The 19,592-nt window shown below is 55.9% G+C and overlaps 1 protein-coding gene across 1 annotated transcript in view; it reads left to right on the plus strand.

The window, feature by feature from the left end:
- The window catches only part of PARVB (parvin beta), a 111,320-nt gene that overhangs the window by 38,409 nt on the left and 53,319 nt on the right, over window positions 1–19,592 (plus strand). The gene's annotated exons all lie outside the window — the stretch shown is intronic.

Below are 19,592 nucleotides of genomic sequence, written 5' to 3' on the forward strand. Positions count from 1 at the left end.
AGCAGGGTTCCTCCGCCTCAGCGCCCTGCACGTTTTGCCCTGGATGATTCCCCGTGGGGCGGGGGGTGGCGGACACGGCAGGGTGTCGAGCAGCACCCCGGCCTCTACACACCAGATGCCAGTAGCACCCCGTGCTCCGGACGTGGTTGCCTCCAGTGTCCCCAGACCCTGCCACATGTCCCTGGAGGGCAAACTGTCCCTGGCTGAGAACTACGGAGCTGGAAGGAGGCTGCCTCCATGTATAGTGTCCTTAGGACCTCCACCAGACCCCACCTGACCTCCCCCCCCAGGAGCAGGACCTCCACCAGACCCCACCTGACCTCCCCCCCCAAGGAGCAGGACCTCCACCAGACCCCACCTGACCTCCCACCCCAGGAGCAGGACCTCCACCAGACCCCACCTGACCTCCCACCCCAGGAGCAGGACCTCCACCAGACCCACCTGACCTCCCCCCCCAGGAGCGGGGGATCATGGGAAGGGAGGACTCCTGGCGACACTGGCCATTTTTTCCAGGGCCCTCGGTACCTGGGTGCCCAGGATCTGCCCAGAACACACACACACCTGCACCCCCTGTGACCCGGAAGGGGTCCCCTGCTGCTCTTTTTAAAAATAATAATAAACTTTACTTCTCAGATCGGTTTTAGGAGGTTCCCAGCAATATTGAGCAGAGGGTGGAGATTTCCCATATCCCGCCCCGCCCTGCCCGTGCGCAGCATCCCCGATTCTCCCTACCCCCAGGAGAGTGGTGCACTTGGTACCATCAGTGAACCTACGCTGACAGATCAGCGTCACCCAGAGTCCATAGCTGACATGCGGGTTCATTCTTGGTGTTGTACATTCTGTGGGTTTGGACACATGTATAATGTCACGTACCCACCATTACAGTAACATACAGGGTGTACTGTGTTCACTGCCGTAAAAATCCTCTGTGTTCTCCCTATTCGTCCCTCCCTCCCCCAATCCCTGGCGACCCCGATCTTACTGTCCTCGTAGATTTCCCTTTTCTAGAGTGTCATGGAGTTGCAATCACACAGTACGTAGCCTTCTCAGATTCGCTTCTTCGCTTGGTAATATGCAGTTGGGTCTCTCCGTGCCTTTCCGTGGCTTGGTAGCTCATTTCTTTTTAGTGCTGGAGAACATTCCACTGTCTGGATGAGCACTCTTTCTTTATCCTTCACCTCTAGCTCCTGAGCAACCTGCTGCCTTTCTGGCAGGTGTGCAGGGCAGGCTGTGCTGACCTGGGATGCGAGGTTGAGCCTAGGTGGGACCCCAGACCCCCTAAGGTTGGAGCCTTGAGGCCCGGAGGGCAGAGCCTGGAGAGGGCGCTGCAGAGGGAGCGGGGGGCGGAGGGGGGACAGTGCTGAGCCTCCCTGGAGGAACGGCCTCCATGCAGCTGAGTCAGGAGGACCCCTGTCCTTGTAGACACTGCCACCGATCTGCAGTCCTCACCCTGTGAGCCTGCCCGGAGCCCACCCAGCCCGTCTGCCCAGAAATGCCCTGTGTTCACCTCGTTCAGGCCTGGAGACCCTGGGGGGCTGGTGAGACACAGAAGTGCCCTCCGAGTGCTCAGGGCCACACGCAGTGGTGCCCGGGATACGTTTTGGACACTGGGACCTCGCCCTGTGGGACTGGCTATGTGGGAGGGGTCAGTGAGTCCCACACTGGCCAGAGGCCTGGTCAGAAACACACGTTTGCTCGGTGATCCACGCACGTGCCCTTAAATCCCTGCAGTGTGTGCCGCCCGTGAGGTAGAACAGCCAGGGTGCCTGCCCCGTTTCAGGGGATGACACGGGTCAGGAGCCCTCACAGACCTGTCGGCCCCACGGGACGGCAGGTCAACGCCTCACGGCCCTTTCCCTCCCCTCCATCTCCGGCGCCTTCGTGGATGGCTCATGGGTGGCCTGGCCGCCGTGCCGGGCCTGTCACTGTCTGTAATGGTTGTGATACGACGCCGTGCTGGGTGCCACTGTCCTGTGCAGCCAGGGGCCCTCCTGGAGCAGCCTGGGGTCTTAGTGTCCTGGGGCCGCTGGAACAAAGCACAGAGATGGGGTGGCTTCCACCACAGAGATGTATTCTCTCATACTGTTTGTTTGTTCGTTCGTTTTGCTGTGCAGCGTGGCTTGTGGGATATTAGTTCCCTGACCAGGGGTTGAACCCGGGTCCTCGGCAATGGAAGCGCAGAGTCTTAACCTCTGGACGGCCAGGGACGTCCCAGAAATGTATCCTCACAGTCTGGAGGCCGGAAGTCCCAAATCAAGGTGTCGGCAGGGTTGCGGTTCCTCTGGAGGCTCCCGGGGAGGATGCTGCCGCCTCTTCCAGCTCCCGGGGGCTCCGGGCGCTCCTTGGCTCGTGGCTGCACGACTCCCGTCTCGGCCTCTGTCTTCACGTGGCCGTCTTCCCTCCCTCTTCTTTTAAGGACACCAGTCATCAGTGTGACCACCCTAATGACCTCATCTCAACCTGATCACCTCTGCAAAGACCCTATTTCCAAATAGGGCCACATTCACAGGCACCAGGAGTTAGGACTTCGACATGTCTTTCTGGGGGATACAGTTCACCCTATGATGCACGGTGAGCTCTTCCAGACCTGCCTGCTCCCAGAGTGCCGGGGCAACCCACAGAAGGTTGCAGTCGGCTCGCGAGGCCTGGCGGGGGTCCTCCTGGGGGATGAGAAGGGAGGCATCAGGTGGACACCTGGGGGCCACGAACTTGCCCAGGTGTTTGGGGAACTGCAGGGCTTCCTTGCTTCTTTGCGTTGATAGGAAGGTGGTCTGCTCACAACTTTAAAAGTCAGAGAGAATATGGGCAGGTAGTTAAACTTTACAGCTGGGGAAGCAGTCGTTAGACGAGCGGTGAAAAGATACCTGGGCTTGTTAGGCCGCTCGTTGTGACGTAAGTACAAACAGCAGCGTCCTTGGAAGTCGGGGGCCGTCCTGCAGAGCTGCGTGGTGGGAGTTGGAGTCCCAGGCTCGGGCCCCGGGTCCTGGCCCTACGCCCTGCACATCCTGCTTGCATCCTTCAGAGGCGATGCTGTCAAACATGGTTGGCAGGAGGTGTCTCCCCTTCCTCCAGAGAAGCCCTCCCTTAAGGTGGTGTCCCCATGTTTACTGGTGGCCAGACCAGCCCTGGGAGGAGCGACCTTGCTCAAGGTCACACACCCAGATGGGTAGTTAGACCTGGATCCTCACTGCCGAGTGAGCCCCGCCTCTTTCCCTGGCCAGCCTTCTCTGTCAGGGCACACGTGGGAGAAGGGAGGGAGGTATCTGGGCGCAGCAAAAGGGAATTGATTTCCTGCGATGAGCATCCTTTTCCCCATTGGTTTGCTAATGTGCTTACCGCGCCAGGTGTACTGTAGATGCCTGCCCGGGTCCAGAGCCCTGGCGATGACTCTGACGTCTGGGCTGGTATTTACTGTGTTTAGTGACTTGAATGATGACCAGGCGCAAGAGCCTGTGGACCCTGCAAGCATCTGAAAATGACCAGTCTGCTACCTGACGACCTGGGGGGTCGATTCCTGGACGGACGTTGGCGGGATGGAGAAGCCAGGCGTTCCCGGGACAGAGGACACACAAAGGTCCAGGGCTGGGAGGGGTTGTGGAACACAGTGTGGCTGAAGAGATCAAGCCGTTGGCACATCCCTGGCTACTCCAGGCCGAGGAGGAGCGCGGTGGGGGTCTGACCCCCTCCCCTCCGACTCAGCCTTCGCCTGAGGTGGCTGGGCTGAGAAGCCACTGGTGGAGAAGCGGCTTCCGATCTTGCCGATCGTGAGGCTGTCCTGCTCTTTTTGCACCTAACTTAGTACATTTTAGTGGATTCGCCGTCGCGCAGCCCACCTCCCCGGCTTCACTGTCCCGCGAGTGACACGTGGGGACAGTTGTGTTTTCATCCTCGGTGTTGATCGGATGCGTTCTTTGTGCTTCTGCTTCTGCTGCTCGTGGGACCAAGGCTGTGCCTGTTCCAGTAACGGTTATGCCCTCGGAGCTTAGCCTGGTGCCTTGCACGGAGCAGGTGCTGCCAAAGAATGCATTGGTTTGCTAATGTGCTGGTGTAAGAAATTGCCACAGATTTAGTGGCTTAAAACAGCACAAGCCTACTATCTTACAGCTCTGGAGGTCCTAAGTCCTAAAATCCGGGCGTCGGCTGGGCTGCGCTCCCTCGGGAGGCTCCAGGGGAGGATCCTTTTCCTCGTCTTTTCCAGCTTCTAGAGGCTCCTCCATCTTCAAAGGCAGCAGCCCTGCATCTTCCAGCCTCTCCCTGCTTGTGTTGTCACGCTGCCTTTTTCTCACTCTGACCCACCCGCATCCCTTTTATAAGGACCTTTGTGATGACACTGGGTCCACCCAGATAATCCAGGATCGTCTCCCATCGCGAGATCCTTCACTCGATCACATCAGCAAAGTCCCTTTTGTTTGTAAGGTCACAGTTTCCAGGAATTGGGACGTGGACATCTTTGGGAGACAGGGGACGTTATTCAGCCTACCACAGAGGCCCCCAAAGGAGTAGAAAAGAGCTCTTAGGAGTTCCAAAAAGAAACACCAGAAAGGAATGTTAGAGCTCTGCAACATGCATTCATTCATGCATGAATTCATTTATTCACCATTAACTCGCCAAGTGTCACTGACTGCTTCCTGTGGGCTGCGCCCTGTGCAGGGAGCTGGGGAGACAGGCAGGCCTTTTGCCTGCCCTTACGGAGCTATGGACACGAATCCGGTAGCACAGACGCAAGCGGGCCTCAAACGTGGTAAGGCTGGGAAGGAAGGGAATGGAATGCAACGGAGCGCAGTGGGGGCCGGGGGTCGAGGGGGCTGGGGAACCTGGCTTCGTCCTGGCTGGCAGGGAGGGAGTCTCCACCTGCCTGTGGCTCCCACTTGCTCCTTTGGGGCCCTCCCTCCAAAGGCCCATCCCCGGGAACCCCAGTGGGTGCCGAAGGCCCTTGTACTTTGTTCCCTTGAGTGTCGCATCCATTCCGGGTGGGGCCACCAGCCCCAGGGGCACGTGGCTTCAAGCGCCCCCAAAGCCGCCTGCCTTTGGAAGGCACCCCTCTGCCCTGCAGCAGATTCTCTGGTTGAGATGAAACCTTCGCAGGCCATGCCTGGCTCGCATCTCCAGGGGCAGATGGGCCGCTAGAGGGCGCCGTGCTCCTGGCGTTTCCCGCCTGTGGGTCCCAAGTTCTCTCCCGGTGGAGCGTTTGTTTCGGCGCAGGTGCACAGAGAATCGGTTCTTTTTCTTAAAATGACTTAACGATTTAATCTTCTTATTTTCTCAGCAGAGCACACTTTGGGCTTGCCTGGATACGATGGGACAGTAGCGATCAGGCTAATTAATGCGAGTCTCACAGCACAGGAAGCAGCCCACCTTGCTTCAGCAGACTTATTTTTTTCCACTGCTGTTTCTGTTTCCTCTTACGAAGCACATTTCTCTCTGAGGGTGTTAACCTCATCGGGCGGGTCCTGTTGAGGTTTCTTTGCATCTCCCCATGGGTGGGACACATCACACAGCTCGGCTCCAAGGGGCCGGAACCGTGACCGACAAACACAAGGCATCACTGTGACTTTCTTTTATAATTGAAATACAGTTGATTTACAATACTGTGTTGGTTTCAGGCCATTTGCAGCAACATGGATGGACCTAGAGATTATCATACTAAGTGAAGTAAGTCAGACAGAGAAAGACAAATAGCATATGATATCACTTATATGTGGAATCTAAAAAAATAATACAGATGAACTTATTTACAAAACAGAAACAGATTCACAGACATAGAAAACAAATTTATGGTTACCAAAGAGGCGGTGGGGGGGAGGATAAATTAGGAGTTTGGGATTAACAGATACACACTACTATATATAAAAGAGATGTGGCTTTTTTTTTTGATAATTCTGAGCAGAGGGGAGCAGAGCACCCCTCTGCTCCCACCTTCTGCCTCTTCTAGACTCTTTTTAAAAAAAAATTTATTTATTTATCTTTGGCTGTGTTGGGTCTTCGTAGCTGCACGGTCTTTCTCTAGCTGCTGCGAGTGGGGGCTACTCTTCGTTGCAGTGCGCGGGCTTCTCATTGTGGTGGCTTCTCTTTTTTTTTTTTTTTTTTTTTTTTGCGGCATGCGGGCCTCTCACTGCTGTGGCCTCTCCTGTTGCGGAGCACAGGCTCCGGATGCGCAGGCTCAGCGGCCATGGCTCACGGGCCCAGCCGCTCCGTGGCATGTGGGATCTTCCCGGACCGGAGCTCGAACCCGTGTCCCCTGCATCGGCAGGCGGACTCTCAACCACTGCGCCACCAGGGAAGCCCTGGTGGCTTCTCTTGTTGCGGAGCACGGGCTGTAGGCACGCGGGCTTCAGTAGTTGTAGCACGTGGGCTCACTAGTTGTGGCTCGCGGGCTCTAGAGCACAGGCTCAGCAGTTGTGGTGCACGGGCTTAGTTGCTCCGCGGCATGTGGGATCTTCCCGGACCGGGGCTCGAACCCGCGTCCCGTGCATTGGCAGGCAGATGCCCCTTTTCTAGACTCTTTTTCCGTTATCATTAACTAATGATAGATTTTCATGACCAGTGACTGAAATTGCTTTCATCTACTCACTTAGAACCAGCACGATTGATTGGTAGACATGTGGCAGATAGGCTGTTCCCAAACCCAGGGGACAGAGCGCTCACATCAAAGGATCTACCGTCAGGTTAGGACCAATGGGGCCAGGATGCCGTGATTGCCAGGAAGCTGAGCTAAGGGGGCTGAGAAAACCCGAGGGCTCGGGGGACGCTGGCCTCACGAGTGTGGTCCAGCTGTTCGTCAGAGGGGTGGGGTAATGCACACGCGCCCGGGGGCTCCAGGAGAGCCCGCTGCACGATGGTGGCCCTCGGGGTCCCCGGCGCGGCCGGTGCCCTTGCATATCCCCGGACAGGCATGTTCTCCTGAGCCGGCCTGATCGGCCCCCTCTGCCTCTGGTGCGGCTGCATTTTCCTTTCACTCCGAGTCAGTGAAGCAATGCTCTGAGCCTCCTGCAGACTCTGAGCTTCCTGCCTGGACCCCGGTCACTGGTCCCATTGATGGCAGCTGGCCTGGCTCTCTGCGGACCGACTCTGGGGGGCACCTCACACTTCTCAGGACGGGCGTGGGGGGCTCGGGTCAGGCTGTGTTGCTGGCCTCGTTACAGTGTCTGTTTTAAATGCTCAGCGACTGGCGAGATGTTTGTGGTGATGTCTGAGCTGTACATTCAGGGTCTTCGAGGTTAGATATGCCTGGTTTGCAGTTGGGAGGGTGTGTTTCAACGTCTGGATTCTTTGAGAATTGGTGGCCTGGGGATACGTGGCCCCTTGTCATCCCAGCAGTTAATTAGTGAGGCTGTTTCACCCCTGATGCTGGCAGATAGCTCAGGCTTTTGGGATCTGGTTCGATTCTGTTCTGTTCAGGTGAGCACACTTTTCTAGGGTCTCCTCTGTGTGCGGGGCCCACCTCTGGGGGCACAGGGGTGATAGGACTTGAGCTCTGCCTTCTGGGAGTTTATTTATTTATTTTTAAAAGATTTATTTTATTATTTATTTATTTATTTAATTTTTGGCTGCGTTGGGTCTTAGTTGTGGCACGCGGGATCTTTCGTTGAGGCATGCGGGATCTTTCGTTGCGGCGCACGGGATTCTCTCTAGTGTGGCATGCAGGTTTTCTCTAGTTGTGGTGCTCTGTGGGTTGCAGAGCCTGTGGGCTCTGTAGTTTGTGGTATGCAGGCCCTCTAGTTGAGGCACGCGAGCTCAGTAGCTGTGGCGCGCGGGCTTAGATGCCCCGCGGCATGTGGGATCTTAGTTCCCTGACCAGGGATCGAACCCACGTCCCCTGCATTGGAAGGCGGATTCTTTACCACTGGACCGCCAGGGAAGCCCCCTTGTGGGAGTTTATAATCTAGCAGTGAGACATGGCACATCTGCTCGATTGGCAAACATGGGCTCTCAGGGGCTGTCCGTCCCTGCAGCTGGCATGTGCCTGGTGCGCCTGCAAACTTGTCGAGTGACTCTGGGACACCAAGCGCTTCCGGTTACCCAGCACTGGTGCGGGTGGTGGGACAAGAAGGGAGAGACCCAGCATTTACCACGTGACTGCTGCCTGAGGCACCATCTTGTTAAATTAGTTGTCATGACGACAGGTCTGGTTCTAACCCCTCTGCAGAGGAGAGATGGTGAAAGACGAAGGACTTAAAGCCCAAGGTCACAGGATGTTTCGTAATAGCCCTCCAAAGCCTCCGTTCTCTCCACTATTCTGTCTGCACCGTCCGCGACGCTGGGCCAGGGGTTTGGAGGAGGGACAGGGCCACGGAAGAGGGGACGTTTGCAGCGGGCTTTGCCTCCAGACTCAGGCTCTGGACATGGAGCTCCTGGAGGGGGCGCAGGCTGGCAAAGGCCCGGAGGGGTGACCGAGCCTGGCCCTGAGCTCTGCACTGGAGGAGGGGGTGGGATGCGAGGGGAAGGGTGTGGGTTTTGTTTTGGGAGTGGTGGAGTGTCAGGACAGTCCATGCGCAGCGGAGTGACCCCACGGCCTGCGTTCTGGGGACGAAGTCTGGAGACACTGTGGCGGATGGATCGGAGGAGGGTGAGACCAGTAGCAGACACCTGGCCGTCCGCGGATCGATCCCCAGTCTCAGGCCCCCGAGGGATTCTTTCCACCTGATGCATTCTGAGAGGTGACTTGAATAAGTTGACCCACTTGCTTTCCGTCTGAAAAACCCACCAAATCATCACACGTCCCTAAAGGATCAGTCATTCTTTAGAGCAAGAAGCCTGGAGCCCCTCCGGTGTCCTGGTTTCTGCTCGCCGGGTGGTTTATTTGGTAAACCTGACATTGAAGGATCACCTAGAAGTCTTTCTTCCTGTTCTCCTTCCCACAGACAATTCGTTTTTCTGTGGTTCTCACATGTTTCTGATCATGCAGGGCAAAGGGGAGGAAAAGGACTGCTTCTGGCCAGAGGGAATCATCCGTTTGATGTTGGCTTCTGAGCCCCAGCCTTTCCATACTTAGACCTAAGCAGCCTTTGGTATTAGGAAGACCCAGTGTCCGGGAACCGGGGCGATCGCTTCCTTCCTGGTGCCCCACCCCCCACCCCACCCTTGGCCGGCAGGAACTCGCTCCAGTGGGCGAGGTTTGGGAATGTTGCCCCAGAGGCCGCCTGTCCCAGTAAGTCCCTAATTGCAGAGCAGAGTCCTTGCTCTCGAGGCCTCGCCCTCCGCACGGCCCCATTGCAGTAATTGGGCTCTTGGTGACCCACGACTGCCAGGCTAATGGAAGCCTTAATGGAAATGCTCTTGTCCACCCGAGTGGCTGGAGGTGGCATGTTTTGCAAGAACGGCCTGTTCCTAGTGTTTCTGACTTTGTGTCTCTTACCTAAATTCTCTCTTCGGCTCCATTTTGCCTACGTAAACGCATTTACAGTCACTTATTCATTCTGTGAATGTTTGTCGCATGCTTGTCATGTGCTGGGTTTTGATCAGCGTTTGGCCACCCGGCGGGGGCGGGGCATAGGACACACCCCACCACTTCCTGTCGGGGGATAAGGGTTTGTAGCTGTCACGTGCACAGGGAGCTGTGGGAACCCAGAAGAAGGGCCCTAATGCTGCCCAGGGGGTGGGGTTACAGAGAACGCTTTAATGAAGCATCTTGGGGAACGGGTGGAATTGGCTAGATATAATGAAAAGGGCATTTCAGGTGGTGGGGATAGTGGGGGCAAAGGAATGGCCTCGTTGAAAGGTGATGCAGAAGCGTGGGAGCTGCATCTGGGTCGATGAGAGGTGGGGTTTGTTCATCAAGAGTCTTCAGGTACCACTTTGAGGGGTTTGGGTTATACCCTGGAGCCGGTAGGAGCTCTGGGGTGCTCTATCCCAGGGAGTGACAGCCAGCCACTCAGTCTGCAAATGACAGAAAACCCAACTCAAAGTGGATTAAGGACAAAGTGGCATTCGTTGGTTCATTTGACAGAAACGTCCAGAGGCTGCCAGCCTCAGGTAAGGCTTGATCCAGCAGACAGCTGGCTTGGCTAAACTCTGTCCTCTTAGCTCTATGGACCCAGTGCCTTCATTTCCAGATTTTGTGTGCTGGTAAGACGACGGGGCAGCTTCCACCTGCATCCTTTCTGGGTCAAGGCCAGAGGGAAAGAGTGCCTGTCATTCTGCATTCCTAGGAAACTCTCCTTGTTCTGCTGGCTCTAATTGGGCCAAGCCCATCCCTGACTGTATGCTGGAGAGTGCAGTGTGCCCACTGGCTGAGGTCTGGGATGCTGAGTCCTGTCTGACCAGAGGAAGGGCACGTGGATGCTGGCGAGCAGGGACAGCAGAGTCCAGTTGGTCTCCTGCAGAAGGGGAGAGGCTGGCTCGGGGTGGGAAGAGGCCACAGCAGAGTCTGCGGGAGGCAGACTGGCTGTCCTGGTGAGAGATCCCCTGGTTGCCCTAAGGACAGGACATGAGATGCAGAATCTGCAGAGGCTGGTCCTAGGTCTAGCATCTTGGTCCTTACCTTTTTCCTCTTTGCACTTGCGTACATGTTGGTCCTAGAATCAAGTTATCATTTTGCATGAGTCGTTTTGGGTGGTCGGGGCTGTGATGTGTGGTTCCCTCTCCCAGCTTCTCTTTCCCTTTCGGTTGTCACTGTGTCCCCTGAGGCTGGCAGTGCTGCCGGGAAAAGCCCAAGCTCCCTTGCATCCCAGAGCCGTTTCTGCTGTTGAAGCCGTTCTGCTGGGACACGGGAACCAGCGCGTTAAACTAGAGGGTCTTGGGAGAAGCCAGGGTGGCCGGTGAACGCATTTAGTTTTACTGCCGAGAGGGCAGCTCTGCATTTGGCTCAAGAGTGATAACGGGGCTTCCCTGGTGGCGCAGTGGTTGAGAGTCCGCCTGCCGATGCAGGGGACACGAGTTCGTGCCCCGGTCTGGGAAGATCCCACATGCCGCGGAGCGGCTGGGCCCGTGAGCCATGGCCGCTGAGCCTGCGCGTCCAGAGCCTGTGCTCGCAACGGGAGAGGCCACAACAGTGAGAGGCCCGTGTACCGCCAAAAAAAAAAAAAAAAAGAGTGATGACAGGGATTCACGGAGAAAGAATGGAATTCTGGATTCTCCCCACAGGCAGGAAGTGGTCTGTGCTTTCCTTTGATCCCCCCAAAAGCTGAGAGATTATGTAGTTTGGGGGGACCGCATGCCTCAAGGGGGTTGGAGCCATCCCTGACCAGCTGGGCCGGCTTGGGTGTGACTCAGTCTTTTAGGGAAGGCCTCACCTGTCGTGGGAGCTTAGCATGATAGCGTGTGAGGTGGGCGCCCAGTCCTTCTTTCTTGAATACTGGAGCCGTGGCGGGTGCTGGCCAGGTTGGGAGTTGTTGAAACGTGGCCCCTGTGTCGATCTCTAAAAGGAGCACAGAGTCGCTCACCAGCTTGGGTTTCAGGAGCAGAGGGGCGTAGGAATGTCTTCTAAGTTGTTGCTACTCAGGTGTGGTCTGTGGGGCAGCATCAACATCACCTGGGGGCTGGTTAATGATGCTGAGTCTTGGACCCTCCCCAGACCTGCTGGGTAAGAATCCGCCCGTTAGCCCCCGGGAGCCTAAGTGCTTTGACATTTGGAGTCTGGGCTGAGTGTTTAGGAGGATGAATGGTTAGCCAAGGCTCCCAGGCTGGTTCCCGCTGGTGATGGGAGGGGAGATGACAGGGAGGTCCCCATGGTGATGGGGTCGCTCATGGGTGCTGTCCCAGAGCTGGGCCTTTCCTGCCCTACAGGACTCCCGTGCTGGATTCCCTCAGCTCCCCTCACACAGCTTCCCCAGGCGCACCCAGGCGGCCCTGCACTGCCTCAGCGTCACCTGAGACAGACGCTACGGATTGAGCAGCTCAGTGAAAGCACGGATGGGCTAAAATGGTCCTGAGGAGAGGCGACTCCTAGGCTCTGAGCTGTGCGGATGCCCCTTGCATCAGAAGCAGCGGTTTTCCTGAACTTGGAGGTGAGGATGGAGTTGCCTGGGGGAGATCAGTGGCTCCACGCCGCAAACTCACCGCTTTGGGCGTGGCCCGTGTGGCCCTCGGACTTCCCCTGGGATCTCTGCCGCAGGCACACCGTCTCTCTCCCTGCAGACCCTCCCGCAAGAAGCCCAGGGTCTGAGGCTTCCAGGCCAAGGCTTCACCTAAGGCAGATAGGGACCATCAGGCCTGGATGGCTCACGGCCTGGGCTCTGAATCCTGCGTCTCTGCCTTTAGAAACCTCCCCAGGGGCTGAGTGCCTCAGGCCAGGCTCAGCTCTACAGGCAGCCTCACCTGCTGCCCCCTCTGGTCTCCTTCCCTGTAGAACTGGCTGTCACCTCCCTTGGGTCCCTGCTGTAGAGCATCTATTTGTTGTCTGTTCTTTTAACTTTTTTAATTTTCACAAGTAACATATGAACACAGTCATGACAAAGCCTTCCCAATCTCCTCCTTTCTTTCCGTCACTCATCCCCCCAGGGGAGATGCTACTCTTGTCATGTTGGGGCACATCCTTTCATTCCTTTTCCTTTGAATTTAGTTGTGTACACATAAAAATACATAGTTCTAAGTTTTTTTTTTTTTTTAAAAAGTATTTATTTATTTGTTTTTTGGCTGTGCCGCAAGACATTACAGGATCTTAGTTCCCCGACCGGGGATCGAACCTGCGTCCCCTGCAGTGGAAGCTCAGCGTTGTAATCACTGGACTGTCACGGAATTCCCAGTTTTGAGTTTTCTGATTCTGTATTTTACATAAATATCCTGCTGTATTATTTGAAACCTGCTTTTTAAAAGTCAACACCGGGACTTCTCTGGTGGTCCCGTGGTTAAGACTCTGCACTTCCACTTTGGGGGGCATGGGTTCAATCCCTGGTGGGGGAACTAAGATGCTGTATGCTGTGTAGTCAACACCATCACACGTATTGCACTTCATTCATTGTACGTTTGTTCCTCAAGAGACTTCTCTGTGCCCGGGGCCAGGCCAGGCTGTTGGGTGGAAGTGGCCAGGAAACCTCCTTCCCTATGTCTGCACCGTGTGCCAGACTCCCCCAGCACCAGGGCCGGCTCTGTCGGCCTCTAGCCAGTGTTCATTAGGTCGGCATCCTGTGAAGCCCGAGGCTTCCTGCTGCCTGAACAGGACAGATCTTTAGCCGTCAGCTCATGATGCGGGGTCAGTAACGCCTGCTGGCCTCCTTTGCATTTGGCCTTATTGAAATGCTCATATACTTATTTTAGCCTCTCAACTTATTTCATCTCAAGAAATGGCGTGGAATCTCGTGGCCCAGCAGAGCAAACACCATAAATCAGATATTCAGGCTGAGTGACCCTCACAGTCACGGCGCTTTCTTGTTCCCGTGGTCTCGTCAGAGCAGTTCAGAATCTCATCTTCCGCCGAGAAATTACAGTGAGTTAAACGTACATAAATATACCGAGCTCATTACTATGGGCTGGCATCCCCACGGCAAGGCCAGAGTCTCTTCCTCAGTAAAAACATACCAGATCCGCCACTTTAAAGGTTAAGAGGCTCTTTCGTGTATGTTTTGCTACGTGGATCACTGCAAGTAGTTTCACTCTTTCCCCACATCCCAGTCAGGAAGGGCAGCTGCTGTGTCCAAGGTGGTTATAGCCCTCCCTGCCTTTTACCCTGGGCAGGACGCAGTCATCCATCCACTGCAATCCCAGGAATCTGGGAGACGGAGCCTGGAGTCTTGACCTCCTGGGAAGGGCCGGGCCTCCCATCTCAAGGCCTTTACAAGGATGATGCGTTTGAATCGTGATTGGTAGGTCGTTTGATCACCTTGTCTTTGGATGTCAGGAAGGGTTGTCCTACAGCATCACCCTACGGCTGTCCGGTCTGTGGATATCATTGTTGAGATCTTATTTGGGCCCTGTTTTCACTCCACTGAGCTGTGAGATCTTTACATGAAGTACAGTTTGGTTTATTTTTAGAAGAACTGCTCTGTTAAGAAGACCTTCATGGCTGATGAATTGATTCTGAGAAATTGTAACTTCTGCAAAGATGCGATCCCTCTGAGTGCAGATGGGTGGTGGAGACTCACAGGAAGCTCTCCCTTCCCCGGGGAAGCGTGGAAAGCCCCCTTTAGCAGGGATTTTGTCAGGTCCTTCTTGCACACATGGAGTTGCTCCCAACTCCCCCTCCCCAGCCCGGGGCGGGGTGGTGGCAGGGGGCCGGGGTCTGGGCGCCGTGAACTCACGTGGGGACACTCCTTCCTTTATCCTCCTTTATTTTTCCTGGCAACTCTGAGGGCCACTCCGTTTCTTTGGGTAGGATCAGTTGTAGCTGGAAGTGCGTACGTCTTGAAAAGGGCTGGTTAAGCGTCCACAATTGAGGCAGCTTTGCTGCCGTTGCCAAGTTCTTCTTTCAGCCGTGGGGCCGGGTGGGGACAGCGCGGCTGTTTTCGTTGGGTTTTCTCTGGTGTTGTCACTGCTTCGGCCTCCAAGGGCCGCGGCTCACCCGCCATGGGGTCTTTTTAATCCTCGCTGAACCCCCCGCAGGTGAGCCCCAGGGAGCTTTCCGCACCCCATCTTTGCCCCCTCCTGCCCTGGCACCCGTCGCGGAGAGAGAAGACTTTGTGTTTTCCGATCTCTGCTTTCCCTCGCGGGTAGCCTCGCTCTTTTAAAGCAGGCTGCTTTCAGAGTTGTGTTTCCTAATAATAAAAAAAAAAACTGTCCGAAAGCCTTTTTTTGAGGGGGAAAGAGCCTGGGCATAAATAAATTAAATATAAACAAATAAGTGAAACCCATACAAAGACAAAGATTTCAAAAACAAAATCAAGGATGGAAACTTTGCGCTCGGCCTGGGGTAGAAGTGGCAGGCTGTTTGTGAGACGTTTGAGGTTTTAGATTTGGATTCTCTTTCCTCCTTTTTATGCACTTGTCGTTCCAATCAGGAGAGGTGGTGTGTGTTTTAAACCCTGCCCGGTCTCTGGGTGGAGTGATGGAAAGAGAACGGGCTTTGGAAGCACACGCGTCTCCTTCTGTTCGGCAGAAGCTGGAAGCTGACGCTGACGGAGCGAGTACTGCACGCCAGACGTGGTTCGGTGTGTTTGGACTGCGTCAGGCCCAATTTCACAGACGGAAGCTGAGGCACAGAGCAAATACGTAGCTTGCCCAGGATCACCCAGCTTCAGCGGCTGAGCTGGGATCTGAAACCAGCAGACGGGCTCCCAGTCTCTAAGCCCTTCATTGGGCCGCCCCTCAGATACAAAGACCTACTGTGTGCAGGAGCTGAGTTAGCACTGGTGTGGGCAGACGGTCCAGGAAAGAGGTGGTTACGGGGCTGGCTGCATGATGTGAGCTGGGCAGAGGGGAGCCTGGGATGGGAGGGGAGTACCCAAGATGGCTTCCTGGAAGAGGCGGCCAGCAAGCTGAGGCTTGAAGGTGGGTAGGACTCAGCTGAGCATAGCGAGTGAAGACCAGGTTGAACTGGGTTCAGCCCTGACTCTAGGACTCGTGGTTGGTGTATATCAGATGCCTTCACATCTGATAGACGCTGGCCCAGCATTGACCAAGCCGGGACCAGCCACTCCCTCACAGACGTGTTAGGAGATTAGATGAACGGAAGACAGGGAAGGTGCTGGGCACGCAGTAGGTGCTCAGGAAGCGCTAGTGGCCCTCTCCCGCTGACAGGCAGGGGCGTGGGTTAGACTTTGACCGCGACCGGGGGGGTTGTGAACCGGCGGCCCCCGGCTGGCCCGCAGAACTTGAATTACTGCTCACATTTATAAACTGGGGGATTCTACACAAAACCCAGAATTGCCAGCATTTTTGGAAAAGCTCCTGTGATCTGGCGACCGTGGTCTGCGTAGCCCACTCTGCGCCCCGGGGCTGAGCGAGGCGTGGCTGTCCCCAGAGGGGCACTGGAGCTGTCACGCGCTCTCCCTGGGTCTCCTCCAGCCTCTCTCCCTCCCGGCACGTACCCACCCCCCTGTCCCCGTGTGGCCCACGGCCCAGAGTGTCACGGCGGGGAGGTGAACCTGGGTGCCTTGGGAACACGTTGGCTGTAGGGTTTAGGGTGGACAAGGGCAGACACTTAGGACCACGATGACTCCTCGGCCCCGGCACGTCGAGCCCCAGGTCCTTTGAACGCCCACACCCGCTGTGCACACCAGGTGCCCCTGGATCTTTCTCTGTGACACAGATAGTCGGCATTTCCAGTCATTGACGTGTCTGACTTTCTGGCAAATGGACGAGTACTTTCAAAACCAAGACGTTCCTGGGATTAGGGGAAAGCCACTGACCTGGCAGAGTGGGGTGCTCGGGGAGAAGCTGTGGTCCAAGGGGAGCCCCTCCTTCCAGACCCTGGACTGACCCTCAGAAGACCAAAATCAGATTTCCACTGAAGGCTCCTCAGTGAAGGGGCCGTGTCCCTCAGGGAACCCAGGCCGTGAACGATAGCGGAGCTCCAAAGGGGCCTCACTGAACCCCGCTGTGGTTCAGCATGGACGTGGCCGCCACAGAGGGCTTCCGGAACCCCAGCTCTGATCAGTCACCCACAGGCTTTGCATGGAGTCCCAAAGTCCCTTTTTCCAGGATTCCTGCTTCCTCTAGGAAGCCTTCCCTGGTTTTCCCTGGGATGAACTTCACTGATTCCTCAGAAGCCCCTGTGAGGTAGGTACCGCTGCCACCCCCGCGTTCTAGACGGTGAAACTGAGGCTGAGCAAGGTGAAGGGACTTGCCGGAGGCCACACGCCCGCACGTGGCACAGAGAGAGCCGAGCCCTGGGCTCGTGGCCACAGACCCTCCTTGTTTTCCTCCGGGCTTAACAGGCCTGTGGAATGTGCCGTCTGGGTGGGTCTGTGAGAGCATCTCTCATCTATTAAAGCCAAGAGATCCTAGGCCCTCTTTAGTGTTATCTTTGATGTTGCAAGGGCGGTGTGGAAATTCCTCTGTTTTTATGTGACCCAGTTTCTCTGCTTTGAAAATGTCTTTCCTGTTCTCCTCCCCGCTCCCTGTTTTTGAGACCAGGCAGCAGGGCTCCTGGAAGCATCTCTTCATCTCTGCACCCCACACCCCCATCTGCCACCAGTTGTTCTGGCCCACGGCCCGTGTCCAGGCCAGCGGATGACCCGCGTGGTAGCTCTGGGGCTCCTGGGAGGAGCTACGGGCTCACAGTAAGGCCGCACCTGCGTGGCTCACCTGTGCCCTGAAGCCCACCTGTGCGACCCTCCACTCATATGAAACCAGGGCCCTTTGTTCTTCCTCGGCCGTGAACATAACCGTGGCAGACGGCCTTGACCGGAAGGGACCTCCCTGGCCTTTCTGTCCTCCTTCTGTGACGCTGGCCCAGGAAACCAGGGAGAGGAGCCCACGGCTGCTGCGCACACCCCCTCACACAGTTCACGTACGTGCCTCTAGAATATGCAAGAACTTTTGTGAAAAATCCCCTTTTCCCCTTTCCCTTTTCTGCCTTGGAAAGCTCTTTGCTGGTTAGAAGACTCTTTGTAACTTGTTATATAGTAAAAATAATTGCTGAAATTTGGTCTGTTTTCTCAGCGGGACTGAGTGACTGGAGGGGATCTTTGGAATGGGGAGTGGGGCCGGGCGGGGTGCGTCTCCAAGTCCTTTGCTCGTGAAGGTGTTAACACGCGTCTGCTTCTTACACAGAGTTAAGCTAAAGATTTGGGGATCAAAAGATGGCTGTGCGTGGGGTCTGCTCCTGGGATCTGGGGCGGCGGGGAGGCTGTGGCTGTCTCCAGGTGCAGGGCTGGCCTCCAGACTGCAGTATTGTTGGGAGGGATGCATTTTTTCTTCCCTCTTCTTTTCAATTGCGGTAAAATGTACCTAACATAAAAGGTGCCATTTTAACCCTTTTTAAGTGTACCGGTCAGTGGCACTAAGTTCATTCACGTTGTTGTGTAGCCGTCACCACCCTCCATCTCCAGAACTTTTTCATCTTCCCAAACTGAAGCTCTGTCCCCATTAAACACCGACTCCCCATAATTTCCCCCTATTTTCAGCCCCTGGCACCCACCATTCTACTTTCTGTCGCTGTGAATTTGACTGTAGGGACCTCCTGCAAGTGGAGTCATACAGGGTTTGCCGTTTTGTGTCTGGCGTATTTCGCTTAGTATACCGTCCTCAGGATTCATCCATGCCGTAGTGTGTGTCAGAATTCCCTTCCTTTTTCTGGGTGAATAACGTTCCATTGTGTGTATGGACCATACTTATCCGTTCATCCGTCAGTGGACGCTTGGGCCGTTTCTACCTTTTGGCTGTGAATCGTGTAAGTCATTGCTGCTGTAGGGTGTGGGTGTGCAAGAGAGCCCATTTTTTCACAGTCTTGTATCACGGCCTTCCTGATGTTAGAACCCAACGTCCTGGGCCCCACTGCCGTGTTCCTTGTGAGGGACAGAGGGTGGCTTGTCCCCAGAGCTGGTTCTATGGCTGAGTCCAGGGAGCCCACCGTGTGCCCGGCTCCGGCCTCAGAACCTGAGGTTCATCGTTTCATTAAGTCCTTCCAGGGGACCCGGCGTTTTGAGAAAACAGGCAGAGAGGTTGCCAGGCGTGCCTGGGGTTGGGTCACCCTGGCCTGCCTGTCCCAAGGCCATCACGTCCTGTCCCCTTGCTACCCTGTCCCCTGTCCCCTCAGGTCCCGGAATTGGAGATATTCAAGGTTCGAGGTGACTGCAGTATTGAAAGAGGAAGTAGGTTTCCACCTCTGAGGACGTTTCATTACAGAGGGCTAGAAACTTAACACAACGTTGTAATTCAATTACGATTTTAAAAAAAAAAAAGGAAAAAAGAGGAGAAGGAAGGCTGGGCACTTGTCACTGGAGCTCACCGAGGAAGAGGCTGGTTTTGGGGCGTGTGCTCGGGGACTGTCACCCAGCAGTTCTCAGCCAGGGCTGGAAAGGTGCCCAGCGCCCGCTGCACCCACTGGATGGGGGCTGGAGCCTGGAGTCCGATGCAGTTATGGCCGGTGGAAGGAATGCGCCGTTAGCCCCCGATGTCCCGGGGTGGCCCCCCGGCCAGTGTAAGTGGAGATGCTTTCCTGGAACGTGTCTAGTGCGGGGGGCGAGGGATCCTTTCTGTACCGTGGCATCCAGGCCGCCCCTCTCATCACGTAGCCAGCCCTGCGGTCCCTGCGACTGTTCAGGGCGCCCTCCTCCCCCGCCCCCGGCACCCTGTCTGCCCTCTAGACACGGTCCTGTGCTCCCAGCTCCAAGTCTCCAGATCCAGTTGGTTAGATTCTGCTGTGTGTTTCACTGCTCCCGACCCTGGGCATCACCTAGCGTCGGGCCAGCCGGATTCTGTCCCGTGAATGTGGCCACGGACGACGGCACCGCCTCGCCTGCTGCGTGCCGGGAGGGTCTTCACACCCAGAGTCCACGGCCGAGGACATTGCTGTCCAGGAGGGGGAGGGGAGCCCGCCCTTTTCAGGCCCTGTCGCTGTGATCCAAGCTTCGTCCATCTCAGCAGCCCTGGGTGGATCTGGAAGCACCCAGAAGCTTCCGTGACATCGTCGTGCGTTGCAAAGGGTGGTGAAAACAGCCTGGCCGGGCCTGGTGAGCACCGGGAACTCTCCGGCGTGGGTGAAGAATTGCAGAATGTATTCTTGGTTCGGGGCATTTTTCCTTGGACTCCTTCTGGGCAACCAGCCATTTAGGAAT

Source organism: Leucopleurus acutus, assembly GCF_964270905.1.
Source record: "Leucopleurus acutus genome assembly, chromosome: 11".
In the NCBI taxonomy this organism is placed as follows: domain Eukaryota; kingdom Metazoa; phylum Chordata; class Mammalia; order Artiodactyla; family Delphinidae; genus Leucopleurus; species Leucopleurus acutus.